The sequence below is a fragment of the Portunus trituberculatus genome, chromosome 21 (assembly GCF_017591435.1).
Source record: "Portunus trituberculatus isolate SZX2019 chromosome 21, ASM1759143v1, whole genome shotgun sequence".
In the NCBI taxonomy this organism is placed as follows: Eukaryota; Metazoa; Arthropoda; class Malacostraca; order Decapoda; family Portunidae; genus Portunus; species Portunus trituberculatus.
The window spans coordinates 9,042,485-9,054,984 of record NC_059275.1 but is presented as its reverse complement, the minus strand read 5'-3'; the positions used below and the strand labels follow the sequence as shown (position 1 = coordinate 9,054,984).

Sequence of the window (12,500 nt, the reverse complement as noted above, 5' to 3'; positions counted from 1 at the left end):
TTGTGATCATTTACTCATTTATTCATACTGTTTTATCATCACACTCATCTATTCCTTGATTTTCTGCTTTAACGTTTTATAAAATTGTGATTATTTATTCATTTGTTTATCCTTATTTTACTATTTCACTCGTTTATCTAATTGGTGAAGTCATAAGTGAAGTTATTCCCTCGATTTTTTACCTCCATATCATTTACGCCTCCTTAACTTCTGTATATCCAACTTTCTATGACTTGACTTCATTTAAGAGGAAGGTTTCAAGATCAGACCTGCAAGGGGGCTGGCAACTAAGTGGGCTTTTTTATTCTTATTTTTTGTTGCCCTTGGCCGGCTTTCCCCTCTTACATAAAAACAAAACCAACATAAGGAAGAAAGAGTAACATTTTCCTCGTTTTGTTTTCCAGAAGTGATCGCTCCACACATGCGTTTGGCGGGCGACTTTCAGCTGCAGGTGTGTACTGAGTGTGTGTGTGTGTGTGTGTGTGTGTGTGTGTGTGTGTGTGTGTGTGTGTGTGTGTGTGTGTGTGTGTAACTGTGAGAGGATTGGCGCACCTGGTGTAGGGAGGATTAGCGTACCTGAGGCTTGGGGGAGGGAGGGGATGGGGATGATGATGATGATGATGATGATGATGATGAGGAGGAGGAGGAGGAGGAGGAGGAGGAGGAGGAGGAGGAGGAGGAGGAGGAGGAGGAGGAGGAGGAGGAGGAGGAGGAGGAGGAGGAGGAGGAGGAACATATATCGGAATCTTTTTATATAGGAAAAATGTCGAGAAAAAGAATGGAAAACACTTCTTCCTTATAAAATCAACAGGAGGAGGAAGAGGAGGAGGAGGAGGAGGAGGAGGAGGAGGAGGAGGAGGAGGAGGAGGAGGAGGAGGAGGAGGAAGGAGGAGGAGGTGGAGGAAGAGGAGGGGTAAAAGAAGAGGAAAAAGAAAAAATTCAAGAAGAAGAAGAAGAAGAAGAAGAAGAAGAAGAAGAAGAAGAAGAAGAAGAAGAAGACATATGTGCCCTTAGTGAAGGTTACATAAGGCACAGTAAAGAGGTGACCTTACAACACAGAAAGGTCACCAGTAAGAGAGAGAGAGAGAGAGAGAGAGAGAGAGAGAGAGAGAGAGAGAGAGAGGCGGATTTGGAGATAAAGGGAAGATGAAAGGAGAAAGATGAAGGAAGAAAGTGGTGAATACAGGTAGAGAAGATGGGAGGAGGAGGTGAAGGGGTGAATGGTGATAGTGAAGATGGTGAGGGAAGATGCAGTGAAGTGATGTGGTGAAGGGATGTGGATTGGTGAGAGTGGAAAAGCGTGGTTTGTGTATGGGGAATAGGTAGATGATGATGATGATGGTGAATGGTGAATGGTGATGGTGGTGAATGGTGATGGTGGTGATGGTGATAGAGAGGAAGAAAAGAAGGAAGCACTAAATATGGTCCTAGTGATGATTAAGAGGAAGTGAAGGGAAACAAAAATAATGATAGTAATAATAGTTTTGGTGGTTATAAAAAGATAAGAGAAGGAAGGTAAAAAAAGAATGAAAATAAAACCAAAATAAATAAAGAAAAAAATAATAAAGAAGTGAATGAGAGAAAAATGATAATGATAGTTTTGGGGGTTATGAAAGAACAGAAGGAAATAATAACAATAACAATAACAATGACAGTAATAACAGATCAGATAACAGTGTCCTTGAAAACACACACACACACACACACACACACACACACACACACACACACACACACACACACACACACACACACACACACACACACACACACACACACACACACACACACACACACAAGGAAAATAAATAAAAAAGAAAACAAGAAAAAAGAAAATAAGACAAAGAAAGAAAATAAATAAAAACGAACGAAACTATTAAAAAAGATTCACCTGTATTTTTTTCCTGGTTTTCCTTTTTTCCTTTTTTTCCCTTTTTTCATTTTTTTTTTTTTTTTTTTTGAGGGCAGATAGAGGTGAGAATGGAAACGCAGGTGTGGATTGCAAGACTGCTCTGACAGGTGTGGTGAGGGTGTTGTTTTATTGAGTTTTTTTTTTAGCTTTATTTTTATTGCTGAGGAGGAGGAGGAGGAGGAGGAGGAGGAGGAGGAGGAGGAGGAGGAGGAGGAGGAGGAGGAAGAAGAAGAAGAAGAAGAAGAAGAAGAAGAAGAAGAAAACAACAACAACAACAACAACAACAAGACAAAGACGAAGAAGAAGAAGAAGAAGAAGAGAAAGAAAAAGAAGTACAAGACGAAGACAAGAATGAAGAAGAACAAGAAGACGAAGACGAATACGAAGAAGAAAAAGGAGGAGGAGGAGGAGGAGGAGGAGGAGGAGGAGGAGGAGGAAGAGGAAGAAGAAGAAGATATTTATTGTTCCTTTTGATTCCTACTTGTCGTCCTTGTTCTTGTTTTTGTTATCGTTTTATCTTCGTCATTATCACCTTGCTTTGTCTATTGTTCCTTTCTCTCCCATCTACCTTCATTCTTCCTTCTTTCATTCATTCATTTCACTATCATCTCCTTTGTTTACTCTTCTTCCCTGTCTACCTGTTCTCTTTTCATTCCTTCATTTCATTCTTCATTCCTTCCTTATTCCTTCTTTTATGTCCTTATCAATCTGTGCTTTTTGTCTTTTCCTTATCTTCCCTCTCTTCCTTCTTCTCTGTTAAGTTTTTTTATTCATATCTCCTCTTTTATATTCCTTCTTTCATATTATTACCCTTCCTTGCTGTTTCTTTTCGCATTATCCTCTTCCTCCTCTTTCTTCTTTATTCACTCTTCTTTGTTCATATCTCCTCTTTCTATCCTCCTTTGAAATCCTCTTCTTCTTCCTCTCCTCGTCTTCCTTCTAGCCCTTCAATATTAGGACACATTTTTACCTGAGATTTGTATACGATTAGACCATGACTTTAGGAAGGGTCTATGGAGGTCAGAAGATTAATGGCCATGCTCTTCACTATGTTAATCACCCACATAAAGTTTCTGAGGCTGTATAAAATCACCAAATAGTCACCATAATTAACCAGTAACCAGTCTTCACTATTTTAATCCCCAACATAAGTTTCTGAAGCTGTATAAAATCACGAAATAGTCACCAGAATGAGTATGGAAGCGCGTCGTGGTACTGAAGGGGTTAAGTTAAAGAGCCCCTGAGGTGAGCCAGGTAAACCCCTTGACCACGTAGCACCCAGGTAACGATTTACAGGTGGCTCCCTTGGACGGTGATCACTCAGAAGGGACCCACGTCTCGTATTCTCAAACTTACTGCACTTCACCTCAACTATTTCAAAAAGCTTTATTTAAATTCACACGAGTTTTTACTGTTTTATACTGTTCTAGAGGCAGATTGACAAGATTTCTACCTGGAGAAGCACTCTTGAAAACCCCGCTAATCATATCTGTGGCTTTGGAAAATAGTCGTGGTGAGAGTAAAGCGTTTCTGAATACGGACTCAGATCTCGTACTCTTATCCTCAGCAATCTCTCGAGTGTAGTGGTGTGTTGCTCCTCTGCTTGCAAGAGAAGGGATGACTTGATTCCCAGCAAAAGAACAGAGTAGGGTAGCTTTTTTTTTGTCTGGTCTTGTTTTAGTAGTAGTTTTAGTTCAAGGGGTGGTAGTAGTAGTAGTAGTAGTAGTAGTAGTAGTAGTAGTAGTAGTAGTAGTAGTAATAGTAGTAGTAGAGGACTTGATTCCCAACAAAAGTACAGAGTAGGGTAGTTTTTGTGTCTTGTTTGGTTCTAGTAGTGGTTTTAGTTCGTGGTGGTGGTGGTAGTAGTAGTAGTAGTAGTAGTAGTAGTAGTAGTAGTAGTAGTAGTAGTAGTAGTAGTAGTAGTGACAAACAAATATAAGAATGCAAAAGGAAAAGTAATGATGAACAGTAACGTGGAAATAAATGAGTTTGATAACATGTGAGGTAATAACAAGGAAAGTGTTTGATCTCAGTCATCCCTCAGCAATTATCGTAATAAAATGTAATAGTCCACAATAATAACACTAGAACAATAAAAGGGGAATATTAAACACAACCTTCTGTAATCAGTTGTTGTGGTAATACATGTAATATTCCTCAACAGCAATTCTAGAAAAATGAAGTGAAATATTAATAAACACATCATTCTCTAATTAATTGTTGTGGTAATAAATATGATATTCCTCAATAACAATAAAAAAGGGGACATATTCAACACAGCCATCTATTATCTGTTGTTTTGATGGTGTGTTTTTCTTCTCAACCCCTTCAGTACCTTGATGCGTTTCCAAATTCATTCTACTTACTATTTGATGATTCTATGCAGCTTCCGAAACTCATGTTGGGGATTGAAATAGTGAGGACTGGTTACTGGTTCATTCTGCTTACTATTTGGTGATTCTATACAGCTTCAGAAACTCCCGTGGGGGGATTGAAATATATGAAGACTCTGGTCATCAATCTTCTGACCTCCATAGACCCTACCTAATGTCAATAAAAATGATCTAATCGTACACAAATTTTAAGGTAAAATTGTGTTCCAGTATCGAAGGGGTTAAGAAAAGGCAAGAAAATGACTTGTTTAAAGAAAGAAAATAAGTAACCAAAACATCAACACCACCACCACCACCACCACCACCACTACTACCTAGATAAAACAAAGACAAATTAAACCAACCTATTCTAATAACTACAATATTCCCCCATCCCACCCAAACACCCAAACCCCAAACACTCCTCCAACCTCTCTCCACTGGCAAAACACCCACCAAACACCCTCAAAACATCCAGCAAACACCTCAAAACTTCCAGCAAACACCTCTCACAAACACCCCTGAAAACACCTCTTCCCTCACAACACCACCTCCATTAACAACACCCCAGCAAAGGGAGAAAGATTTTAAACACCCCTATCAGCTTCTATCAGTTGTTGCGGTGTTGTGGTGTTGCGGGTGACAGTGGTGAAGTAGCGGTGTTTAGCGAGGCTGGATGGAGCAATATTGAAGAGGATTAGCAAAAGATCAGGTGGCGTTACGTAAGACACCTGATACCCTCACCACACCTGCAAGTCATCGGAGGGGAAGGTGAGGGGTAAGTGAGGGGAAAGAAAGAGGGGGAAAAGGGGAAGGGATGTGAGGGAGAGGGGTAGTGTTGTTGTTGTTGTTGTTGTTGTTATTGTTGTTTTTGTTTTGTTTTTTCATCGTTTTCATGTTCTTGTTCGTGTCTTTTTGTTCTTGTTTTTGTTCTTAAGGGTAATTAGTTTAGTTTAGGGTTCTTTATTCACTAAATATTATGCTGCTGCTGCTGCTGCTGCTGCTGCTGCTGCTGCTGCTGCTGCTGCTGCTCCTGCTCCTGCTACAACAACAACAACAACAACAACAACAACAACAACAACTATTTCTACTACTACTACTACTACTACTACTACTACTACTACTACTACTACTACTACTACTACTACTACTACTACTACTACACCACCACCACCACACCACCACCACCACCACCACCACCACCACTATTTTTGATACTTGTAATTCCTCTGCCTGCAAATAAAGCTGATTAATTTCGTTTTGGTGACGAGTAAAGCCGTGTGTGTGTGTGTGTGTGTGTGTGTGTGTGTGTGTGTGTGTGTGTGTGTGTGTGTGTGTGTGTGAACAAAGCAAGGGAGGGAAAGGTTACTGAAACATAGCAGCTGTGACCTTGAGAGAGAGAGAGAGAGAGAGAGAGAGAGAGAGAGAGAGAGAGAGAGAGAGACCGTAAGCTTAAAACCAATAATTTTCAGCTGATACGAGCAAATATCTCGATTTCTCTCTCTCTCTCTCTCTCTCTCTCTCTCTCTCTCTCTCTCTCTCTCTCTCTCTCTCTCTCTCTCTCTCTCTCTCTGTGCGCATGGCCATTCTTACCTGGACGAGGAGGAGGAGGAAGGAGGAGGAGGAGGAGGAGGAGGAGGAGGAGGAGGAGGAGGAGGAGGAGGAGGAGGAGGAGGAGGAGGAGGAGGAGGAGGAATAAGAGGTGACAGTCTCATACTTCTCGTTCTTCCAGCATCCTCCTCCTCCTCCTCCTCCTCCTCCTCCTCCTCCTCCTCCTCCTCCTCCTCCTCCTCCTCCTCCTCTGCTATCTCCGTTTCCTCACCATTTCCTCCTCTCCTCCATTTTCTGTGGAAGGAAGTTACTCTCAAGTTATTTTTGTTATTTTTCTTACATTACTCTCTCTCTCTCTCTCTCTCTCTCTCTCTCTCTCTCTCTCTCTCTCTCTCTCTCTCTCTCTCTCTCTCTCTCTCTCTCTCTCTCTCTTTCCGTCTTTATTGTTTCTTATGTATCTATTCTGGTTCGTTTGTTCGTGTGTGTGTGTGTAATTTTTTCACCTCGGTCGCCTGCTGGTCACCTAGCCAGTCTTCCCCATTACGGAGCGAGCTCGGAGCTCATAGACCGATCTTCGGGTGGGACTGAGACCACAACACACAACACACACCAGGAAAGCGAGGCCACAACCCCTCGAGTTACATCCCGTACCTATTTACTGCTAGGTGAACAGGGGCCACACATTAAGAGGCTTGCCCATTTGCCTCGTCGCTTACCGGGACTCGAACTCGGGCCTCTCGATTGTGAGTCGAGCGTGCTAACCACTACACTACGCGGTGTGTGTGTGTGTGTGTGTGTGTGTGTGTGTGTGTGTGTGTGTGTGTGTGTGTGTGTGTTTGTGTGTGTGCGTGTGTTTATGTCCGGCGTGAGCACTGTCCGTGATTCCTTCCTTTCTTTATTCCTCCTCCTCCTCCTCCTCCTCCTCCTCCTCCTCCTCCTCCTCCTCCTCCTCCTCCTCCTCCTCCTCCTCCTCCTCCTCCTCCTCCTCCTCCTCCTCCTCCTCCTCCTCCTCCTCCTCCTTTGTTGTCTTTCTCTTCCGCTAATTTGTATGTATTTTTTTCTCTGTTCTTAATTCTTTTTTTTTCTACACTTTATTATTCTATTCTTCCTTCTATTTATCTTTCTTCCTTCCTTCCTTCCTTCCTTCCTTCCTTCCTTCCTTCCTTCCTTCTGTTTTCTTGTTTTTTTTTCTTTCTTCCTCTCTTGTTTTCTCGCCTTGTTTATCGTCTTCTTCTTCTTCTTCTTCTTCTTCTTCTTCTTCTTCTTCTTCTTCTTCTTCTTCTTCTTCTTCTTCTTCTTCGTGGTGTTGATGGTGTTGTTTTTGTTGTTGTTGTTGTTCTAAATAATTTTCTTAACTTTCTTGTTCTAATTTTATATTTTGTGTTCTCTCCTCCTCCTCCTCCTCCTCCTCCTCCTCCTCCTCCTCCTCCTCCTCCTCCTCCTCCTCCTCCTCCTCTTCGCTTCATCACGTTGCTTATTTCTCCCTCAAAGTTTTAACGAACACAAATCATCACGTCTCATTGAACACTCTCTCTCTCTCTCTCTCTCTCTCTCTCTCTCTCTCTCTCTCTCTCTCTCTCTCTCTCTCTCTCTCTCTCTCTCTCTCTCTCTCTCTCTCTCTCTCTCTGTCTCTCTTGGTGTGTGGAAAGTATAATGAAATGTGATGATGCAAAGTTTTTTTCTTTTCTTTTCTTTTCATAATCTTGAGAAAGAAAAAACTTGAATTAGCCACGAACACCCGTCTGACACGTATCTCTCTCTCTCTCTCTCTCTCTCTCTCTCTCTCTCTCTCTCTCTCTCTCTCTCTCTCTCTCTCTCTCTCTCTCTCTCTTACATGATTAAACAAACATATAAGCTAAATAGTAGTATAATATGACTGTATTTAGTAGTAGTTTGCTAGTGTGTCTACTCTATAAAGTGGTTCCTAAAAGTGGTTCCTGGGTCTGGGTTTTGAATGGCGCCCGAGGGAGTGCGTAGTTGTCAGATCTTGAGGAAAACCGTGAGCTGTCCTTGTAATAAGAGCGCTGATCAACAGAAAACCAGTATTATTCACATCAAATCAATGACGTTATCAATAAACTACAGTGTGTTTGAAATCCAGGAGCCCTTTTTCAGTAGACAGACTATAGTAGTTGTATAGTATTAGTTTGGTAGTCGTGTAATATATTTAAGGCAAGAATTATGAGTGCATTATATGACATGGCGGATTATACAGACAGACAGACAGCATGGATGGGCCAATTTGATATGAAGAGTGTATATGTTTGAATCATTGTTCTTTTGCTGGGTGGATTAACTGGACTGCCGCCATGCTTAGTGAGTTACCCGTGGCTGGGTAAATAGGTTAGGTTAAGTTACGTTGGGTTAGGTTTTGGTTTGGTTAGGTTAAGTGACTAGTAGATAGATAGTTAGATAGGTAGACAAACATGTACTTTGCTTACTAGTAGGAAAATATAGATAGATGAATAGATAGGTAAAGATAGGTTGACAAATATATACTTTTTGCTTAATAGAAAAGAGATAAATAAATAAATAGATAGGTAATTAGATAGGTAGATAAATATATACGTTTTGTCTAATAAGAGGAAAATACAGATAGATGAATAGATAGATAAAAAAAGGTAAAGAAATATATACGTTTCGCTTAATATAGATGAATAAATAAATAAATAGATAAAAATAGGTAAAGAAATATATACGTTTTGCTTAATAAGAGGAAAATACAGATATATAAATAAACTTTTCCTTTTCTTACCTCCTTCTCTCACCAACCCTTTTTCCCACCACCACCACCACCACCACCACCACCACCACCACCTCACTTTACCTGCGTAATCGTAACAACACAGGTGAATGTCGAGTGGATGCAGAGTGACAGATGATCCTTAATCCTTTTAGCCATAACCTGTCAATTAGGGTCCATTTATTATTCATACAGGTGTGTGTGTGTGTGTGTGTGTGTGTGTGTGTGTGTGTGTGTGTGTGTGTGTGTGTGTGTGTGTGTTATAAAATTGTTATCGACACCGTCAGTTACGATAAAATGTTGCTCCACGACCATAACTTTTGTGAGAGAGAGAGAGAGAGAGAGAGAGAGAGAGAGAGAGAGAGATATGGGAACTCTCTGACTGGACTTTAAATGCTAGGAGGAGGAGGAGGAAGAGGTGGTGATGGTGGTGGTGGTGGTGGTGGAGGTAATGGTGGTGGAGGTAATGGTGGTGGTGGAAGAGGAGGAGGAGGAGGAGGAGGAGGTGGTGGAGGAAGAGGAGGAGTAGGTGGAGGAGGAGGTGGAGGTGGAGGTGTAATTTATGAATGAGCTGGTAGTGAAGAAAGGAAGAAAGTTGAGTGAGGGAAAAATGGAGGAAGGGACGGAAGGAGAGAGAGAGAGAGAGAGAGAGAGAGAGAGAGAGAGAGAGAGAGAGAGAGAGAGAGAGAGAGAGGAAGCGGAAAGACACTAATAAGGTAGGAAAGAGAAAAGAATAATGTTTGGAGGAGAAGGAGGAGGAGGAGGAGGAGTGTGGAAGAGCGGAGATAGGGAGAGATTACGAGAGTGGAAGAGAAGGAAGAGGAGGAATACAGTGGTGGTGGTGGTGGTGATGATGGTGGTGGTGGTTAGAGTGGGCGGTGTGGCGTGAAGGTGAGGTGGTGTTTGTGTGGTGGCCTTGCATGGGTGGTGGTGGTGGTGGTGGTGGTGGTAGTAATAGTAGTAGTAGTAGTAGTAGTAGTAGTAGTAGTAGTAGTAGTTAGTATTCTTGTACCACCACCACCACCACCACCACTACTTTAATGAGGCAATGTTTGTTATAAATCCCCATTATTATCTCTCTCTCTCTCTCTCTCTCTCTCTCTCTCTCTCTCTCTCTCTCTCTCTCTCTCTCTCTCTCTCTCTCTCTCTCTCTCTCTCTCTCTCTCTCTCTCTCTCTCTCTCTCTATCATCATCATCATCATCATCATCACTGTCTTCTTTTCCTTGTTCTTTCCTCTCCCTAATTCTCCATCAACTTCTCTCTTCCCTCACCTCTTCTTCTTTATTATCGCTATCTTCTTTTATGTCCTTTCCTCTTCCTCCTCCTCCTCCTCCTCCTCCTCCTCCTCCTCCTCCTCCTCCTCCTCCTCCTCCTCCTCCTCCTCCTCCTCCTCCTCCTCCTCCTCCTCCTTTTTCTACATTTTAACTTTTCCTTGACCTTTTCCCTTACATATTTATATCACACTTGCTTTATTGTTTTCATGACTCTCTCTCTCTCTCTCTCTCTCTCTCTCTCTCTCTCTCTCTCTCTCTCTCTCTCTCTCTCTCTCTCTCTCTCTCTCTCTCTCTCTCTCTCTCTCAGGTGGTTGTTTTGACACTTTTTAAATTTGGGAAGTGTTTTTGAGGGGAAAATGTGGGAATAGGAACAATCATAGAGGGGAGAGAGAACTACTACTACTACTACTACTACTACTACTACTACTACTACTACTACTACTACTACTACTACTACCACACCACTACTACCTACTAACACACACCACAACTACACCACTGCTACCACTCACACCACTACACTCTACTACTGCTACTACTACCACCACTACTACTACTACTACTACTACTACTACTACTACTACTACTACTACTACTACTACTACTACTACTACTACTACTACTACTACTACTACTACTACTACTACTAGTACATCCTTAACCATATTTCATGAAAAATCTCTTACGATTTAGTTACGATGAGAGAGAGAGAGAGAGAGAGAGAGAGAGAGAGAGAGAGAGAGAGAGAGAGAGAGAGAGAGAGAGAGAGAGAGTAGCTGAACTAACAATGGTGGTGTCCTTGCTCAAAATTCTATATTATTAAAGTGTTTTGTGGAATTTAAACATTTTAATCGCACTCTATGTCACGGAAACTTTCTCCTCCACCTCCTCCTCCTCCTCCTCCTCCGTAGAGAGAGAGAGAGAGAGAGAGAGAGAGAGAGAGAGAGAGAGAGAGAGAGAGAGAGAGAGCTAGGTAATTTGTCAGTCATTAACTCTTTTTTCTCTCTTTTTTTGTCCTCGAATTATACAAAAAGGTTTTAAAGTGGAGCTGTTTCTTATTTTCCTCACTTTTTCCTCTCATTTTTCCTTCATCACAGGGGTCAGGGAGAGCCGGAGGGGTGGGGAAGGGAGGGGAGGGGAGGGGAAGGGAAGAGGGAGGGGAAGAAATGAGGAGGAAAAAGAGGGAGGAAGGGAGAAAGAGATAATAAGGAAGGAAGGGAGATAGAAGTGAAGGAAGGAAACAGTATGGAGAAATAAGTGATGAGGGAAAGAGAGAGAGAGAGAGAGAGAGAGAGAGAGAGAGAGAGAGAGAGAGAGAGAGAGAGAGAGGAGGGAGGATGGAGAGAGAGAGAACGAGAAGAGAGAAGGAAGAGAGGAAGAGGAAGAAAGGAAATAAGGAAAAAAGTGGAAAAGAAAATGAAAGCTGAAAAAAATGAGAAAGAAAGGAGAAAGAGAGAGAAAGAGAATAAAAGAATAAAATAAGAGAAGAAAATAAAGAAAAAGGGATAAATAAACAAAGGAAGAAGGAAAACTGGGAAGAAGAAAATGACAAAGAAAAATAACGAAAACTCAAGAAACTAAAATGAAAGAAAGAAGAAAAAAAATGATAGAAAGAAAGAAAAATAGAAAATAAAATAAACTTAAAATAAATAAATAGATAAAGATGGCAGACACGACAAAATAAAACAAAGAAGAGAGGGAAAGAAGAAGGAAAGAGAGGAAAGGAAGAAAATTATGGAGGAAAGAGTCACAGAGGTTAAAGAGAGAAGGAGAGGGAGGGAGAGAAGGGAGGAGGGAGAGAAGGGTAAGGGAGGGAGAGGAGGGGATGGAGGGAGGAGGAAATTAAGGGGATGGGGGTGGAGAGACATTGGCTTAAGGAGGTCAGGAGGAAGTGGAGAGAAAAGAGGGGAAAGGAAAAGGAAATAAAGGAGTTGTAAATTAGTGAGAGAGAGAGAGAGAGAGAGAGAGAGAGAGAGAGAGAGAGAGAGAGAGAGAGAGAGAGAGAGAGAGAGATGCAGTGAAAGAAGTGAGAAGAGAGGAGAAGGAAACATAAGAATGATAAGGGAGAGGAGGAGGAGGAGGAGGAGGAGGAGGAGGAGGAGGAGGAGGAGGAGGAGGAGGAGGAGGAGGAGAAGGAGAATCGTTTCAAATGAGCTCACTTGCCAAAGAAAGGAGGAGGACGAAGAGGGGAAGGAAATAACAGAAGGAGGAGAGGAGGAGGATGGGGAGGAGGAGTAAGAAGAAAAAGAAGAAGAGGAGGAGGGGAGATGAGGGGAAAGAGGGTCGTTGCAAATGGTCGTCCCCCTCGTAACGACTTGGATTTGTTACCCTCACGACTCTCTCTCTCTCTCTCTCTCTCTCTCTCTCTCTCTCTCTCTCTCTCTCTCTCTCTCTCTCTCTCTCTCTCTCTCTCTCTCTCTCTCTCTCTCTCTCTCTCTCTCTCTCTCTCATTAACTCTTATTTTTTAGAAAACGAAAACGGAAAAAGAGAAAAATAGGAAAAAAAATAGAAATGTCACCAGTTTAAACACACACACACACACACACACACACACACACACACACACACACACACACACACACACACACACACACAGGAGAGCAATTGAAACTTCTAAACTTGCTTACGTACATGGACCGTGACTGTG

At 42.0% G+C, this 12,500-nt stretch overlaps 1 protein-coding gene across 3 annotated transcripts in view; it reads left to right on the top strand.

Annotated features, from left to right (window-relative positions):
* Positions 1-12,500, top strand: part of LOC123506875 (adenomatous polyposis coli protein-like) — a 367,568-nt gene that overhangs the window by 76,157 nt on the left and 278,911 nt on the right. For all 3 annotated transcript variants that reach the window (XM_045259244.1, XM_045259242.1, XM_045259241.1), the window contains one exon: positions 405-451. The gene's annotated coding sequence lies outside the window, so the exon portion shown is untranslated. The remainder of the gene's footprint in view (positions 1-404; positions 452-12,500) is intronic.